The 19643-nt window shown below is 40.4% G+C and overlaps 1 long non-coding RNA gene and 1 pseudogene across 1 annotated transcript; one reads left to right on the plus strand and one right to left on the minus strand.

Moving 5' to 3' along the window:
• Positions 1–913: 913 nt before the first annotated feature.
• Positions 914–18534, minus strand: LOC145538706 (uncharacterized). The gene is made up of 4 exons (XR_014077199.1): positions 18204–18534; positions 13754–14470; positions 2575–2658; positions 914–2101 (listed from the first exon to the last, which is right to left on the minus strand). It is a non-coding gene; the product is annotated as an uncharacterized LOC145538706 (long non-coding RNA).
• Positions 3390–3490, plus strand: LOC145521761 (U6 spliceosomal RNA; annotated as a pseudogene).
• Positions 18535–19643: the final 1109 nt, after the last annotated feature.

Raw genomic sequence — 19643 nt, forward strand, 5'->3', positions numbered from 1 at the left:
CATCCTAAAATAAATTTACAACATATAAATCAGACAAAAGATATATTGGAAGAAATGTTTGTAACCAATAAAATAAGATCAATAATATATGAAATATTATTCAAGAAAGTATTTATGAGGATTCAGGAATTATACATTCTCAGATGCCATCATGGGTGTCAATCTGAATAACTTTTTTAATGTATGTAAAATCCATAAAATGAGCAAAGGCATTTGGGTTTTTGGTCCTTTCAGGACCAATGGTCTTTCAGGACCAATGTGATCCAAGGAAATAGTTACACAAGAAGTATAATTATCTGACCGAAAGAATTTTGTCTTGACTTTTATGAACAGTGAAAAAATTAGAGAAGACTTGAATTCCCATCATTTTCAGGATTGGTAATAAAGTATGGCATTCCCATGCAACGGACCATTGTGCAACCATGAAAAACGACGATACAGTTTCCAGCAAAGCAGCAACAGGACTAGCACCAGCCCTCACCATCACAGGCACCACCGAGGGGCCCAAGAGCAAGAGCAATCTAGCCCAAGGGGCAGCAAAGAAACCCAGAGAAGTAAGCAAAATGATCCACCAAACTGTAGCTGCAAATGTTGAAATTAAGCTACAAAAAGACAGCAGGAAAGAGCCAATCTTCAGAGTGAAAACCAAGAACAGTGAAAAGGAGCAAAAGGAAGAGGCTGAAATGGGTCAGGAAGACATTAAAGAAGATGTAACTGCAGGAAACAAAAGAGAGTCCAGCCTCTGAAGAAACAGAAGCAAAAGAAGCCACATCTGATATGATGAACATCCTCTGCTGAATTTTTTCCATGGTCTCCATTCTCCCCTTACTATTCAACTGTTTCCTAAAGGCATGTTTTTAGATGCTCTAAAAATAATTAAGGATGTTTTTACAAATTTAGATGGGTGTAAATGTTTTTTCTTTCTTTTTCAAATACTTACTTATTTATTTGGCTCCACCAGGTCTTAGCTGCAGCACATGGGATCTTCAGTTGTGACATGTGTACTCTTAGTTACAGTATGTGGGATTTAGTTCCCTGACCAGAGATCGAACATGCCCTCTGCATTGTGAATGAGGAGTCTTAGCCACTGGACCACCAGGGAAGTCCCTAAATGCTTTCTCTTAAGAGGTAAAATGGGGTACAACGATTCTTTTTCGGCACAACCTGGAATTTGAAAAATATTGAATTAAGGAAGTCTTTGAATCTTGTGCTCCAACTTTCTATTCCATAGGCTGTGGATGAGGAGGGTTATATCTTTTAACATGAAGTGTACTGCTAAGTTGCTTCAGTCGTGTCCGACTCTGTGCGACCCCATAGACGGCAGCCCACCAGGCTCCCCCATCCCTGGGATTCTCCAGGCAAGAACACAGGAGTGGGTTGCCATTTCCTTCTCCAGTGCATGAAAAAGTGAAAAGTGAAAGTGAAGTTGCTCAGTTGTGTCCAACTCTTCATGACCCCATGGACTGTAGCCTACCAGGCTCCTCCATCCATGGGATTTTCCAGGCAAAAGTACTGGAGTGCCATTGCCTTCTCCGAACATGAAGTGTAATTAAATGCAATTCACAATTATAACCATGCTCTTAGTACATCTCAAACATTTCATTGCTGATCTTCTATACCTATGCTGTTCTTTGGTAGAATAATTGTCTAAGGAGACTGCCCCTGATTTTGGCCCTCGTGGTCAGACTTGAGTGCCAGCTGTGACATCTTTGGTAGCAGTAGCCCCAGTTTATCCTACAGCTTTGATTATATGCTGAAAGACTGGATTTTTTTTAGCATGTTGTAATCATGAATTAATGGGATTTTAACCTAAAAATTTATCAATATTTTATCATATTAGTAATTTATATCCTCTTCCGAAGGACAATTTTCCTCCAAATTTTAACTGAAGTGACTGGGTAACTTTTTAGAAAAGGACTGCAATCACTTTTTAAAGATTTGTTAGTACTTACATAAGAACAGTGTGCTGTCTGTTTAGTCGCCAAGTTGTGTCTGACTCTTGCGACCCCATGGACTGTAGTCCACCAGGCTCCTCTGTCTATGGGATTTCCCAAGCAAGAATACTGGAGTGGGTTGCCATTTCCTCTTCCATTTATATAATCTGTGAAGAGATAAAACAATAAACCAATAAAACCTCATTTATAAAAATGTTGATGCTGCATATGTATTACATTTCATCGACTCTTAGGCCTACATTTTTCACACAGATTCTGCTGTCCTCCTAACTGCTTGGGCATGAATGAACTCCAGCAAGGCTTTTATATATTCGTCATTTCAAATTTGACTTATACACTTTCTTGGTATTACATATGCTGAGTTTAATTATTATTTATTATAAAATGTCTTTCAAAAGATTTTACCATAACCAGCATTGAAACAAAATTATTCAATGTGTACAGAAAGAGGTGGAAATGTAAAAGCAGAGCAGAAATGTAATATTACTAAAGCAAATAATCTCATTGGAAGAATGACCTCAGTTTCATATTTTCTGGGGAAGAAACAGCCAGTGCTGGAAGGAACCCAAGAGAGAAGATACCCAAAGTGGCGAAAAACAGGAAAATGCAAAAAGATTACCTTCACACACCATACAATGCAGCTTGAAGGGTGGAGAAACTGGCAAACTTCAGCACAGAAGAAGATTTCAAAAGCATCAAGAAGCTGGTTATATCAAACAGAGAAAGATAAATATTGCATTATCTCATTTATAGGGGAATCTAAAATAAACAAAAAACAGCCTCATGGATTCAGAGAACAAATTAATGGTTGCCAGAGGCAAGGGATGGGGCTGGGCAAAATGGGTGAAGTGGATGAAGGAGTCCAAAGGTACAAGCTTCCAGTCATAAGATGCATAAGTCCTGGGATGTAACGTACAGCATGGTGACTATAGCTTATAATACTGTACTGTACACTTGCAAGTTGCTAAGAGAGTAGATTTTAAAAGCTGTCATCACAAGAGAAAAAACGTGTTATGTCTGATGATGGAGGTTAGCTAGACTTATTGTGATGATCGTTTTGCAATTTATAAATACTGAATCATCATGTTGCACACTCAAAACTAGTATAGTCTTAAATGTCAATTTTATATCAATTTAAAAAAAAAAAAACTGTTTATGACACAGGACAGTTCCATCAACAAATTGTTGTGCTATGGTTTAGTTGGCAGCTGTTGCTTGCTTGCTTTCTTTTCCTGTCTCACTCTTCTTCCTTCTTTCTTCCTTTCCTTCATCCCTCCTTCTCTCCCTCCCTCCCTCTCTTTTTCTCTCTCTTTCTTTCTTTCTCTGCAGTACCTAAAACACAGGGATGCTAACAATCAGTGGTGTCTTGTAGTCAATGAAATACATTGAATCGCTTCTTTGTTAACATGAAAATGTATTCCTGACCCATTTTAAATGTTCCTTTCAGGAGCATATAAAGTAAAATTAGAATGATGCAGTTAGCATGGCACCTAGCTAAGGATAACATACAACCTGATGAAGTGTTTTACATTTTTTCTTTTTCTTAATCTGAGTGTTTATTTGTGAATATTTATCCATCTATAAACTTTATGTTTTGTGCATATTTTTCTGAATGTTCCATGTTTTAATGTAAGTTTTCTTAAAATATCAGTATATAACAGAGTTTGCATAGTATGGATCCCATTTTTGTAATGATGGAGGTCTACATGACTTCTCATATTGGTGCACATATTTCTGTATGTCAGCCCAGAATCTATATGTCAACAAAAATTATGGAAAGACAGGTAACTTCTGCTTTCTTCATGACTGTCTGTGTCTGAATATTTTTTACAGTGAGCACGTATTTCTTTCACAATGAGAAGAAAAGGACAGAAAAACCTAGTCCCATTTTAAAAATACATATAGTTAAACAAAACCTGCATATTCTTTGAACAGCAAATCCACTTCACAGAATTTGTGTACAGAAATAACTAAGGATATGCACAGCAACTTAGCTGTGAGAATGCTCATCGTATTTCATATCTCCTATCCAGCATTTTCATTTGAGTATTCAGTCTAAAAACTTATTTGAGATGTAGACAGATATTTATTCACAAGGTTTTTCATCATAGTGGTTGCAAAATATCAAACACTTCCAATAACGTGGGGATAGTTAGATAAACTACTGCACATTCATGTGAGGAGCATAGTCACAGACATGGATAAGGACTTTGAAAAAAAGAAAAAACTATGATGATATAGGAGATGCTTATTAACACTGCTACATGAAAAAATAATACAAAACTCGCAATACAATATAAATCAAATTTTATACAATCACAAAATACATATATGACATATATATGCAAATAAAAATGGAAGAAATATGTGCAAATGTTTATAGTGGTTATTCTTACCTCAGATTATAATTTTTAGTTACCTTTTTTGTACCTTTCTGTATTTTCTGTATTTTCCAAGTTCTCTAAAATGAACATTATATGTTCTGTAAATTTCAGAACCTACTCCAGTATTCTTGCCTGGAAAATCCCATGGATGAAGGAACCTGGCAGGCTACAGTCCATGGGGTTACAACAAGTCGGACATGACTGAGCAACTAACACAAATTTTAGAAAAGTAATTTTTTTAAATCACTACAATCATAAGTACTTTTCTAGAGAGCAAACAGCCACATCAAAACAAAATTCTTATTCTAGAAAGAAGCATAGAAAGTGCCCCAGGCCCTGTTTCTCAACTCTTGTACTCCCATTATTGAAGGATGGCCTGTTACTTAGTGCCTATTAGGTTCATTTAAATGCAGGTTCCATTATACCTGCTCCTCTAGTTACCTTGCCCAAAATAAAGTAGAAATACTAATGGAGGCAGGGAGAGGAATGTAGTTGTCAAGAGACACAAGGATTAATGTAAAAGTGAGGGGGGAGAGATAAAAATAATAATAATAGTCATATAATAATGTGTGTTTGCCTTTTCATACTGTTAATGGGGTTCTCCAATAATTTAGCCACCTGATGAGAAGAGCCAGCTCATTGGAAAAGACTCTGATGCTGGGAAAGACTCAGGACAGGAGGAGAAGGGGATGACAGAGGATGAGATGGTTGGATAGCATCATTGATTCAATGGATATACTTTGACAAACTCCAGAAGACAGTGAAGGACAGGGAAGCATGGGGTGCTGCAGTTAAGAGGATCGCAAAGAGTCAGACACAACTTAGTGACTAAACAACAACAATGAAAATAATGTGTGTTTAGTGCCCAAGCTTCGAAACATATAGACTTAAGGGCAAAAGTGTATTAAAACAATCCATATCCAAATTCAGAATGTGATTCAAGACATTAAAACTTTTTTATGCAACACTCTTCTATTAAAAACCTTTAAGTTATAAAATTTCATGGAAATGAACAAAGTTTAAAAAGTCAGACAAGGAGCTTTAAAATTCTTTTGGTTGCACAATACATATCTACTTTTATAGATTAATATTATATTATCATATTTATATGTGAAGAGAAACATACACACAAAAATATAATTTGTAAAGGATTGAAGTTTGAAATCTTTGTTTTATACCCAAAATGGATCATCTTGTATACTGATTTAGTTCAGAATTCAGCAAATTAATGTCTGTGGTTTTACTTTTCATTCACATTTTAACTCAGAACTTCCCTTACTAAAAGGGAGATGAGAGAAAGCAGTAATGAAAAATGGCCCTGGCCAGTAGTGTATTTGTCACCTTATGATTTTCTTGACAATCCTACTAGAGAGCAGAAAGTGAAAGAGAAATTCACTCAGTTATGTCTGACTCTTTGCAACCCTGTGGACTATACAGTCCATGGAATTCTCCAGGCTAGAATACTGAAATGGGTAGCCTTTCCCTTCTTCAGGGGACCTTCCCAACCCAGGAATCGAACCAGGGTCTCCTGCATTGCAGGCAGATTCTTTACCAACTGAGCTATCAGGACAGACCATGTCACTAGTCTGCTACCACTGGATGATCAGGTTAGCCAACATTTCTTTTTTTTTTTGGCTGAGCTGGGCCTTCCTTGCTGCGTGAGGACTTTCTCTGGTTGTCATGTGCAGATTTCTCACTGTGGTGGCTTCTGCTGTTGCAGAGCATGGGCTCTAGGTGGGCGAGCTTCAGTAACTGCAGCACCCCAGCTCCGTAGCTGTGACACACAAGTTTAGTTGCCCTGTGGCATGTGGGATCTTCCCAGACCAGGGATCAAACCCGTGTCCCCTGCATTAACAGGCAGATTCTTAACCACTGGACCACCAGGGAAGTCCCAAGCTGGGCAATATTTTGATACATAACAAACCATTCCTTTACCTGATAGACTCCTGCTCTCTCAAGAGCAATACAAAACACAATGCATCATCTTCCTAATACCTTTTGTTGTTGTTGTTTAGTCACTAAGTTGTGTCTGACCCTTTTGTGACCCTAAGGACTCCAGGCCACCAGGCTTCTCTGTCCATGGGATTTCCCAGGCAAGAATATTGGAGCGGGTAGCCATTTCCTTCTCCAAGGGATCTTCCCCACTCAGGAATCAAACTCTTATTTCCTGCATTGATGGGCAGATTCTTTACCACTGAGCCACCAGGCAAGCCCTACCCTACAACAATTTGGGGGGCCTTTACTTGCGTCTGTTCATGCCTTCTATAGTCACAAATTTTTCTCAATGTAAGCAGCTCAGATCTGAGACAAAGGAAAGTAATTTTGTGATGAATTAAGTTTAGAAACCACTACATCTTTTTCTTAGAAACTGGCAGTGTTATTATCATACTGATGGCTCTAAGAAGGCCCATGGTAAAGATAACTCGGTCTAATCTAGAATTGTCTAATGTAGAATTTCCCAAATGTATTGACCATGAAGCCTCTTTCTTCTTTACCACCTGCTAATATCTCATGGGACTAGTATTTTTGGGCCTATTCTTAGGGAAATGGTATCTCTAATTCCAAGTAAGGAAATTGACCATGAGAAAGTTGGGTGACCTACCAAGTATTCACAACCATTAAGAGGCAGGGCTGGAATAGGTGCCCAGTCTTCTGATCCACATCCATTCTGATCTACATCTACATCTGACCTACATGCCAGGTCTTTACCTGGCAACTTGTCTCTCACCCACTTCACTATTAATAATAAGATAGCTGAGCAAAGAAGAAACCAACAATTCATTTAAAATATGTTCTCCTTATTTCGTGACCTTGTTTTATGGCTTTTCAGCTGAAAATGGTTCTGGTCTTGTCAATTCTCCAGATTATTAATGAAAAATGAGGGACTTGTAGTAATAGTAGAAAAATAAATGCTTTATGAAAACTGAGAAATTAGGGAGAACTTTATTCTGAATATTACTTGTTTTTCTTTCCTTTTAAAAGCATTGAATTTAGTTTTTCTTTCCTTTAAAAAGCATTGAATTGTGAGATTTTATTGGAATAATAAAATGTATAAGATAAATTGAAATTGTACTTTATGCTCCAAAATCCAATTCTTGAAACTATACAATGGAAAGAACTATAACAACAATTGCCAAGCAGATCAATGGGCTTTTCCATGTATTTCTTACCAAGTGGCTCAAGTAATATTGTAATATTAGTTCAGTTCAGTTCAGTAACTCAGCCATGTCCGACTCTTTGCAACCCCATGGACTGCAGTACGCCAGGCCTCCCTGTCCATCACCAACTCCAGAGTTTACTGAAACTCATGTCCATTGAATCAGTGATGCCATCCAACCATCTCATCCTCTAACATCCCCTTCTCCTCCTGCCTTCAATCTTTCCCAGCATCAGGGTCTTTTCAAATGAGTCAGTTCTTCGAATCAGGTGATCAAAGTATTGGAGTTTCAGCCTAAGCATCAGTCCTGTCAATGAATATTCAGGGTTGATTTCCTTCAGGATTGACTGGTTTGATCTCCTTGCAGTTCAAGGGACTCTCAAGAGTCTTCTCCAACACCAAAGTTCAAAAGCATCAGTTCTTTGGTGCTCAGCTTTCTTTATAGTCCAACTCTCACATCTATACATGACCACTGGAGAAACCATAGCTTTGACTAGACAGACATTTGTTGGCAAAGTAATGTCTCTGCCTTTTAACATGTTGTCTAAGTTGGTCATAACTTTTCTTCCGAGGAGCAACCGTCTTTTAATTTCATGGCTGCAGTCACCATCTGCAGTGATTTGGGAGCCCAAAAAAATAAAGTCTGTCACTGTTTCCACTGTTTCCCTATCTATTTGCCATGAAGTGATGGAACCAGATGCCATGATCTCCGTTTTCTGAACGTTGAGTTTTAAGCCAACTTTTTCACTCTCTCAAGAGGCTCTTTAGTTCTTTGCTTTCTGCCATAAGGGTGGTGTCATCTGCATATCTGAGGTTATTGATAATTCTCCAAGCAATCTTGATTCCAGCTTGTGCTTCATCCAGCCTAGCATTTCTCATGATGTATTCTGCATATAAGTTAAATAAGCAGGGTGACAATATACAGCCTTGACTACGTACTCCTTTCCCTATTTGGAACCAGTCCATTGTTCCATGTCCAGTTCTAACTGTTACTTCTTGACCTGCATACAAATTTCTCAGGAGACAGGTCATGTGGTCTTGTATTCCCACCTGTTTAAGAATTTTCCACAGTTTGTTGTGATCCACAGTCAAAGGCTTTGGCATAGTCAATAAAGCAGAAGTAGATGTTTTTATACAAATGTCTCGCTTTTTGAATGATCCAACAGATGTTGGCAATTTGATTTCTGGTTCCTCTGCCTTTTCTAAATCCAGCTTGAACATCTGGAAGTTCACGATTCATGTACTGTTGAAGCCTGTCTTGGAGAATTTTGAGTATTACTTTGCTAGCATGTGAGATGAGTGCAATTGTGAGATAGTTTGAGCATTCTTTGGCATTGCCTTTCTTTGGGATTGGAATGAAAACTGACCTTTCCCAGTCCTGTAGCCACTGCTGAGTTCTCCAAATTTGCTGACATATTGAGTGCAGCACTTTCACAGCATCATCTTTCAGGATTTGAAATAGCTCAACTGTAATTCCATCATCTCCACTAGCTTTGTTCATAGTGATGCTTCCTAAGGCCCACTTGACTTCCCATTCCAGGATGTCTGGCTCTAGGTGAGTGATCACACCATCATGATTATCTAGGTCATGAACATCTTTTTTGTATAGTTCTTCTATTCCTTCTTGCCATCTCTTCTTAATATCTTCTGCTTCTGTTATGTCCCTACCATTTCTGTCCTTTATTGTGCCCATCTTTGCATGAAATGCTCCCTTGGTATCTCTAATTTTCTTGAAGAGATCTCTAGTCTTTCCCACCCTATTGTTTTCATCTTTCTTTGCACTGATCACTGAGGAAGGCTTTCTTATCTCTCCTTGCTATTCTTTGAAACTCTGCATTCAAATAGGTATATCTTTCCTTTTCTCCTTTGCCTTTCACTTCTCTTCTTTTCATAGCTATTTGTAAGGCCTCCTCAGACAACCATTTTGCTTTTTTGCATTTCTTTTTCTTGGGGATGGTCTTAATCCTTGCCTCCTATACTATGATATGAACCTCCGTCGCTAGTTCTTCAGGCACTCTGTCTATCAGATCTAATCCCTTGAATCTCTTTCTGACTTCCATTGTATAATCATAAGGGATTTGATTTAGGTCATACATGAATGGTCTAGTGGTTTCCCCTACTTTTTTCAATTTAAGTCTGAATTTGACAATAAGGAGTTCATGATCTGAGCCAGAGTCAGTTCCCGGTCTTGTTTTTCTGACTGTATAGAGCGTCTATATATTAAAGTCTCACACTATTATTGTGTTATTGTTAATTTCCCCTTTCATACTTGTTAGTATTTGCCTTATATATTGTGGTGCTCCTATGTTGGGTGCATATATATTTATAATTGTTACATCTTCTTCTTGGATTGATCCTTTGATCATTATGTAGTGTCCTTCTTTGTCCCTTTTCACAGCCTTTATTTTAAAGTCTATTTTATCTGAAATGAGTATTGCGACTCCTGCTTTCTTTTGGTCTCCGTTTGCATGAAATATGTTTTTCCATCCCTTCACTTTCAGTCTGTGTGTGTCCCTAGTTTTGAGTGGGTCTTTTGTAGACAGCATACATAGGGGTCTTGTTTTTGTATCCATTCAGCAAGCCTTTGTCTTTTGGTTGGGGCATTCAACCCATTTACATTTAAGGTAATTATTGATAAGTATGATCCCATTGCCATTTACTTTGTTGTTTTGAGTTCGTGTTTAAACATCCTTTCTGTGTTTCCTGTTTAGAGAAGATCCTTTAGCATTTGTTGGAGAGCTGGTTTGGTGGTGCTGAATTCCCTCAGCTCTAGCTTGTCTGTAAAGCTTTTGAATTCTCCTTCATATCTGAATGAGATCCTTGCTGGGTACAGTAATCTGGGTTGTAGATTATTCTCTTTCATTACTTTAAGTATGTCCTGCCATTCCCTTCTAGCCTGAAGAGTTTCTATTGAAAGATCAGCTGTTATCCTTATGGGGATCCCCGTGTGTGTTATTTGTTGTTTTTCCCTTGCTGCTTTTAATATTTGTTCTTTGTTTTTGATCTTTGTTAATTTGATTAATATGTGTCTTGGGGTGTTTTGCCTTGGGTTTATCCTGTTTGGGACTCTCTGGGTTTCTTGGACTTCTGTGACTATTTCCTTTCTCATTTTAGGGAAATTTTCAACTATTATCTCCTCGAGTATTTCTTCATGGCCTTTCCGTTTATCTTCTTCTTCTGGGACTCCTATGATTCGAATGTTGGGGCGTTTTATATTGTCCCAGAGGTCCCTGAGGTTTTCCTCATTTCTTTTGATTCTTTTTTCTTTTTTCCTCTCTGCTTTGTTTATTTCCACCCTTCTATTTTCTACCTCACTTATCCTATCTTCTGCCTCCGTTATTCTACTGTTGGTTCCCTCCAGAGTGTCTTTTATCTCCTTTATTTGATTATTCATTATATATTGACTCCTTTTTATTTCTTCTAGGTCCTTGGTAAACATTTCTTGCATCTTCTCAATCCTTGTCTCCAGGCTATTCATCTGTAACTCCATTTTGCTTTCAAGATTTTGGATCATTTTTATTATCATTATTCTAAATTCTTTTTCAGATAGATTCCCTATCTCCTCCTCTTTTGTTTGGTTTGGTGGGCATTTCTCATTTTCCTTTACTTGCTGAGTATTTCTCTGCCTTTTCATCTTGTTTAGATTGCTGTGTTAGGCGTGGCCTTTCTGTATTCTGGTAGTTTGAAGTTCCTCTTTATTGTGGATGTTCCTCACTGTGGGTGGGGTTGGACGGGTGGCTTGTCAAGGTTTCCTGGTTGAGGGAGCTTGTGTCGGTGTTCTGGTGGGTGGAGCTGGATTTCTTCTCTCTAGAGTACAATAGAGTGTCCAGTATTGAGTTTTGAGATGTCTATGGGTTTGGTGTGCTTCTGGGCAGCCTGTATATTGATGCTCGGGGCTATGTTCCTGCATTGCTGGAGAATTTGCATGGTATGTCTTGCTCTGGAACTTATTGTCTCTTGGGTGGAGCTTGGTTTCAGTGTATATGTGGAGGCTATTGGATGATCTCTTATTAATTAATGTTTCACCTGGCTTTCAGTCTTATTCTTGCAGTAGCCTCAAGACTTCTCCATCCATACAGCATCAATAATAAAACTTTTAGGTTAATGGTGAAAAGATTCTCCACAGTGAGGGATACCCAGCAAGGTTCACTGAGTTACATGGAGAGATGAGGTGGGGGGGGAGGGAGTTTGAGGTGACCAGGAGGACAAGAGGGGGACTCAAACGTGGAGAGAGCAGTCTAGCCAGTAAGCACTTCCCTCTGTGCTCTCCACAGTCTGGAACCCTCAGAGCGGTTCACAGAGATACAAAGAGAGGGGGGAGGAAGGTAATAGAGGTGAGCATGAGTAGAAAGGGAGGATTCAAGAGGGGAGAGAGAGATCTGGGCAGTATTCTGTTCCTGAAGTGTTCTCCGGTACCCAGAACACCCTCAGAGATTCACAGAATTGGGTTGAGAAGAGAAGGAGGAGGGTGGGAGATAGAGGTTCCCTGGGGGAGAAGAAAGAGTGTCAATAGGGGGAGAGAGTAATCAAGCCAGTAATCACGCTCCTGGGTACTAAAGATTGGATTCTTAAATGTACAAAATTGATATCAAATATGTAAAACAAAGATTAAAACTCTAGAGTAGAGGTTAGACTCTTATAAAATATACAATATAAAAAAGAAAACAGTGTAAAAAGAAAAAAAACAGTAAAACAGTAAAAAAAGAAACAGTAAAAAAAAAAGTAAAACAGGAAAAAAACAGTAATAAAAAAGAAAACACAAAAGGTATAAGATATATGTATGCAGTTTGCTTTAAAAATAGGGGTTTTTTTTTGCAAGGTAATAGTGGGTTATGAAAATGAAAATTAAAGGTGTAATAGAGGACTTACAGAAAAAAGAAAGAAAAAAAAATTTTTTTTAATTAAAAAAAAATGATAATAGTAAAAATATATATCCCGGACTTTCTCTGGAGCTGTTGTGAGCAGTGTGGGGTCTGTTCAGTTTCAGATAGATCCTTGTTCCTGCTTATACTTTTCAAGATCTATAGGCCCCTTTCAATGTAGTCGGTGTTAACTACAGGGATTTTAATCTGTTGGCCTGTCACTTCCAACGCGCTTCCCTCTGTTTATTTGGCTTCTGTTTGGAGGTCTCGTCAGTATCTAATTTCCGCCCTGCCACAAAGGGGCGGAGGTGGTCTCTTTAGGTTCGCTTGTTCAGTCGTGCTGTGGGGAGGGAGGAACACTGCAAACCTATATCACTGGCGTGTGTGTGGTGAGCTCGCAGTGTCTCGGCCACACTGGGTTCGCCCCCGCTCACGGGCGTGTGTGCTTTCCCCATCTACCCTGCTCAGGCTTCAGGTTTCTCGGCCGGGGAGTGGGCCCTGAGATGCATGCACTTCCCAGGTCTAAGCCGCTCAGGTTCAGGTTCCCGGGAATTCCACAAAGGCGCAGACTCGGTTGCGCCCGCAGTTTTTGCCGTTCCCGGTCGGAGCAGCTCAGGCAGCCAGGAGTTTGGCGAGGGCACTCTCCCCTGTTGGGGTGGTGCGGCTTATCACCTCCCTGGTCCCAGCCTCGGTTTACAGGCGCGCCCGGCTCTGGTGTGCTTTGTGTCAGTTCTGGGGAGCTGGTCTCTGGCTGCGACCCTCCTGGAGGCTGGCGACCCTCCGGGATCTCAGGCAGTCTTTGCTTAGAAACTGGGAGCCTGTTTGCAGATTGGTAGGGGGTGCCCTCTCTGAGGCCGAGTTTGCCCCTTCCCAGCTCTGGCGGGCCCCGCCTGCCTGCTGTGTCCGGCGGGGGATGGGGCGGTCCGCAGCCGGCTAGCTCTCCTCTGGTATCGCTCAGTCCTTTGTTCTGTGAGCGGGCCGGCAGTGCCTTAGATTTGGGCTTTTCGCGGGATAGTTCTCTCTCTCTGGCTGTCCCACAGTTTAGGTTACTATCTCACGTTAGCTCCCTCAGATTGCCCTCAGGGCGTTCGGGCCCAGTCCTTACCCTAGGCAGTGCCACCCGCTCCTCTCCGTTCAGCCCCCACTTGCTGGTGGCGGATGCGAGCGTCTGGGGTTCTTTGCTGGGAGCTGCCTTTAGGCACGTAATCTGTGGGTTTTATTTATTTTTTCTCCCAGTTATGTTGCCCTCCGAGATTCGAAATCTTCCCCCAAACCCGCCGGTGAGAGGGTTTCCTGGTGCTTGGAAATTTCTCCTCTTTTACGACTCCCTCCCCGGGACGGGTCTCCGTCCCTAACTCTTTTGTCTCCCTTTTTATCTTTTATAATTTCTCCTACCTGCTTTCGAAGATAATGCGCTGTCTTTCTGGATGCCTGACGTCCTCTGCCAGCATTCAGAAGTAGTTTTGTGATGTTTGCTCAGCGTTCAGATGTTCTTTCGATAAATTTGTGGAGAGAGTGGTCTCCCCGTCCTATTCCTCCGCCATCTTAGCCCTGCTCCCGAATCCATTTTAGTTCGGTGATTCCTACAATGTTAATATTCACTCTTGCCATCTCCTGTTTGACCACTTCCAATTTTCCTTGATTCATGGACCTAACACTCCAGGTTCCTATGCAGTACTGCTCTTTACAACATCAGACTTTACTTCCATCACCAGTCACATCCACAACTGGGTGTTGTTTTTGCTTTGGCTCCATCTCTTCATTCTTTCTGGAGTTATTTCTCCACTCTTCTCCAGTAGCATATTGGGCACCTTTCAACCTGGGGAGTTCATCTTTCAGTGTCCTATCTTTTTGCCTTTTCATACTGTTCATGGGGTTCTGAAAGCAAGAATACTGAAGTGGTTTGCCATTCCCTTCTCCAGGGGACCACATTTTGTCAGAACTCTCCACCATGACCCATCTGTCTTGGGTGGCCCTACACGGCATGGCTCATAGTTTCACTGAGTTAGACAAGGCTGTGGTCCATGTGATCAGATTGATCAGTTTCCTGCGATTGTGGTTTTCAGTCTGTCTGCCCTCTGATGGAGAAGTATAACATCTTCGTATTTCTTGCTTAAAAAAAAAAAAAGAAAAATAACTTAAAGTACAAAAAAACCTCTTACCGAGCTCCAATACTTTATAAATATTATCTCCTTTAATTTTCAGCATGACTCTGCAAGGTACATGCTCATATTCCCATTTGAAAGATAGGAAAATAGAGGCTCTGAAAGTTAGCACAGAAATTAAGAGGAACCTGTGCTCTAGAGCCAAGGCTCCTTAGTTTAAAACCTGCCTCTGACAGAACTGTCTGGCCTCAGCAAATCACTGAGCTTTCCTGTACCTCAATGTCTTTATCTGTAAAATAGGGATAATAATACTCAAAGGGAAGTCATTAAGATTAAATAAGGTTCCATAAATGTAGGTTCTTCTTGTCCTTATGTAAATATCAAAAGCTCACAGAGTAAAATCTTGTCCTCTCTCATGGCAATAACCAGCTCCCTCACCCTTGAATTTGCTGTCCTATAAATGCTTTAATTCTCAATTCAGAAGCCATAAGGTGAATGACTCTTCAGTCTACTTCCTCCAGATCACAGCATGAGTGCCCACATCTGGCATCCCATGCTGGAAGCACATCACTTTTGTACTCTGCAGGAGACAGAGGCCTGGCTCTGACCCTCAGACACGATGCTGCTGGACATGTCCTGAAACAGCCTGCAGCTAACAAGTTTCCCAAACCTCTGGCTACCGGGTCACTTCAGACCCTCCATGTTCTGCAAAGATGTATATCAAACAGCACACGTGCTTGAAAACATGGACAACCCAAACTCAAAAACACCCAGCAAGCAAGGGTGGAGAAGCTGTCATTAACACGTTTATCTTTAGTTTTCTCAAGTTTGTGAAGGTGATATGGAAGAAACATCTTTTTTTTTTAATGGAAAAGCTGACTGTGACCACGAAGAACATTCACTTCAGCTACACAAATATTTATTGAGAGTTTACTGGTTCAGATCCCTGGCAGATGCAAAGGAATAGGATTGGAATTTTAAGTAGTTTATAATTGGACTTCCTATTAAATATGGCAGGTTGAACACCTGTGTTCCCTCCCCAGATTGCTCTAAAATGACTGAAAAAGAATTTTTCAGAAAGAAGAAATAAAGCTCAAATCCATCCTCTCAGGTTACCCCCATCCTCACTCTCAGCTAATGATCTCCCTTCATGTCCCAGGAAAAACTCTCCCAAACTCCTGTCACCACATGTCCTGGTTCACCTGCCCGCAGCATCTGCTCTTCCTTCCTATGACTGAAGTGAGCTGAGCGTGGGTACCAAAGGCCGCTTTCCAACAGTAAAGCTCCTGTGCTGTAAGCTAGCTTGGAGAACCACTCCAAAATTCTCCTCTATGAAACTCCATCATTTCTCATCTCTACTGGGTCATCTTCATCAACATTTAAAACTACCTGAATTCTCCTTCCTCCTTCAGCTCCCTCCCTATTTCTCCAAACAAAAGGGTCCCGAAACCATCTTACAATGCTATTGCATTTATTCCAACATCTCCTTTTTAGGCTCACTCCACTCACATTTTCATCCCACAGTCTTAACATAGGTGCCAACGACATCTGGCTCGCTGATTCCAATAGTCAGTTCTCTCTTTCCTTACTTGGCACAATTTATCACCCCTCCAACTTGATACACTCTCTTTTCTGTTCTTCTCCAACACAGGGAAGAACACACTCCTTCCTGACTGCTCCATAGCCCTCACATTTAGGCATTATGTTCTCTCTTCCTGTTGCAAGGGAACATGTTGAAGACGGTGCCCTCAAAAGATAAAAGGAGCTTGGGTTCCTGAAGGTGTGGAGAACATCCTCTCACCTCCTTTAATGACCTGCCTAGGAAAGAAATCTATATTGTTTTAAGATAGCATGATGGAGAGGGTATTTTAGCAGTTGGCATCACTCAGCCTGACATACATTCAACCACTGTAATAGGTAGTGGTTTAAACAATGAAAAATCTGATCAATCAAGAAGCAGACATTGAAGCAAATAATTTAGATATACAGAGGTAGAGAGTCAAAGAAACAGGAAAAAGAGGTGAAATGGTACATCCAAGGAGTAGTCCTAGTAGAACTAGAGTGGGATGGGGTATATGGCTGCTGGTTTTTATTATATGATCAATAGTAATACTTAACTTTAAAATATGTCTATTCATAACTTAAATAAATAGATAAGTTATTGATTTAAAAGAGGTTTACAGTTTTCGAGGAGAAGCAGACATGAACATAGATAATTACAGAATACATATTATAAATATCCAAAGTGAACCATGATGTATTATGGACCAAAGGAGAAGCTCTTAAAAGCATTGAATGCACTTGAATACAATAAAAGGTGTGCTTCATTTGGTTAGGTTGTTTTACAGGTTATAGATGTGACGGCTTCCTGGTGGGTAGAAAACTTGGGAGTATTTTCGTTCTTTTTTCTTTTCTTTCTCTTTTGGGAGGGTGTAAAAGGAAGATATTTAAATAGTAAGTGAAGAAGCCGAGACTCAGGGCTCTGCTAGCACATACTATTCCTTTGTGCAAATCTTTTTAAAGCACCCTTCCTCGAGACACTTTTGTCTGTTGGAAAATTGCCTTTACCATCCTATATTGCTAGAATGAGACGCTTTACTGACATCTGGTGGATAACTATGATAATAAATACTCAAGCTCAAATATTCGTACCTGAAAAGTGAATTGCTCTCCTTAGAGGTGTGGTGTGTTCCATGTACAACCTGTACTCACAGTTCGAGCATCATCATTGCTAAAAATCTGTTGACTGCCCTTCACCCTTTGGCCCTGATCCTAATTTATCAGCTCTTCTCTTTCCCATCTTCCTTTCTCTCCTTCTCTTTCTCCCTGGCCCTCCTATCTAAGAGTGTCTGCGTGTTAGTTGCTCAGTCATGTCCTACTCTTTGCAACCCCATAGATTGTAGACCACCAGGCTCCTCTGTTCATGGAATTCTCCAGGCAAGAATACAGGACTCGGTTGCCATTCCCTTCTCCAGGGAATCTTCCCAACTCACGGATCAAACCTGGGTCTCCTGCATTGCAGGCATATTCTTTACCATCTGAGCCACCAGGGAAGCCCTCTAAGGGTATCTGTCTCCTCCAAAAAATCACTCCCCTCTTTTACAGAGTGAAAGCCATGGTTTCAGCAGACACCTAGACCGTTAGGCTTCTTCTATCCCAGTCTCTATCCAAACTAAGATGTAAATCCAGAGTCTTTTGTTTATAAAACAAAATTATTTCCAACCCAATCCAGATGCAGGCCATAATTCAGTCTGTCTTTTAATTAAGGCCTGTGCCTTGGGTGAATGGATCCTAAGGCCTACCGACTTCCCTGAGTCTATGTGGCTCTACCGTTAGGACCATGAACACCCACCGGGACTTGGAGGTAAGTACTTGCCACACCCACTCAGGTTGATTACAAACCCACCACCCAAATGGGGGCGAGAAAATCAGTGTGTGCTTTCTCCCTCAGTTCTCTTAGGCATCTAGGCTAGTTTTGCTGATGATTGCTCAGAGCCCCTGATTCAGTTCAGTTCATCAAAAAGGAAGACTTACTTATTTTTTTCCTGTTTTTTCAACTAAGCTCACGCCCCACAACTACTGAAGCCAGCGCCCCCTAGAGCCCGTTATTTGCAACAAGAGAAGCCACCAAAAGAGAAGTCTGTGCACTGCAACAATGAGTAGACCCCGTTCAACAGAACTAGAGAAAGCCCAAGCAAAGCATCTAAGATCCAGTACAGCCAAGAAAAAAAATTATTTACCTTCGACGAATCCTTTCTTGCCCTCCATCTGCCCTACTAAAGGAAAATTAGGTGGCTACAAGGAGGCAACTCAATTTCAATGACTAGCTTATAAGCCATTTTGATTCTTGAACATGATGAACTGTTGTAAAATGGAATAATTCTGAGAAACATTGTCCCTAAATAGGTGGAATATAAATTCAAATGTCTTTAGCCAATTTCATCATACTCTACTGTATGAGTTCTGAGAAATTTTTTAAGAAATTGGGATAATTAAGCCCACAAAGAAAAGAAAGAAGCCAGAGAAGGTCTGAAAGCCTTCAGGTATAAAAAGAGCTATTATAAGTGTCTTGTCATTCGTTTTTATTTGTGTCCAATAAAATTAGCTTAAACTGCAATTATGTAGCATTCATTTAGAGAAAGATTTTACATGCGTAGATAAATAAGCTTCAGAAGGCTCTCCTCACTCACACTGGAGAGCTTTTGTGCTTTGTTGTCAGCTCACAGGAGCCAGGAGGATGAAGAGATGGTTTCCCGAGGTCCCTGGAGCCTTGAGTTCACCCTGCTCATTCAACAAGCACTGACTGGGCATCTCTTGCCAGATACTTGTGAGATTAAGAGTACAGAGTGAATCAACTAAAATCCTTGCCCTAAGGAGCCCATGATCTGCCAGTGGAATCCAGTTTGTACAACCCTGTAAGAGTTGTTTATCTACCAGGTAAGGGTAAGTCACTCCCTTAAGCTAAATTCCTGCTGATCTGAGCATCTCTCAGACTCGCCTGTCAATATAAGTGCAGCTGAAATTTAGCCCAAATCACTGAACACCAGAAATCTATGCCTTCCCTGAGAAGATTCCTTGACTCTCAGTAAGCCAGGCAGCATGGGAGGAAAAGGGGTTTTTTAAATGTCCTAGAAGTACCTTTGTACGCATTATACATTATATATGATTGAAGAGTAATGAAGGGAGGGAATTTCAACCCCAAATTGGAATATTCAATGCTGATCTGTCTCTTCTGCAGCTGTAGTTGAGGTTTTGCTTGCCTGTCCAGGATCACAAGGTTTGGGGGAAAAAAAAGAAAATCAAAGCAAGTACAACATCAATTCTGCACATGCTGAAATGTGAAAATGTGTCATATATTCTCCTTCATCCTCTTAGAACTATGTCATTAGTATTATGCTTAATTAACAACACTTTTATAGATGGGAAATAGTCAAGGTTCTGATAGGAAAGAGATGACATGCTCAGATTGGATAATTCAGCAAATATTAAATAAAAGAACTGTTTAAAATTTTGCAGAGAAAACACAGGGAATAGTGCAGTCCCCCAAACTAGTGTCATTGAGACTAGAAACTTGGAACTCAAGGAAAGAGAGGAAGGTGTGGTTACCAGCCAGAAGGCAGAAGTCCTGTAGAGGATGTCATCTTAAAAGATGCTGTCCTCTTCTGTCAAAGGGCTCAGCC

The sequence above is a fragment of the Giraffa tippelskirchi genome, chromosome 1 (assembly GCF_054371585.1).
Source record: "Giraffa tippelskirchi isolate mGirTip1 chromosome 1, T2T-mGirTip1v1.2.pri, whole genome shotgun sequence".
Taxonomy (NCBI): Eukaryota; Metazoa; Chordata; class Mammalia; order Artiodactyla; family Giraffidae; genus Giraffa; species Giraffa tippelskirchi.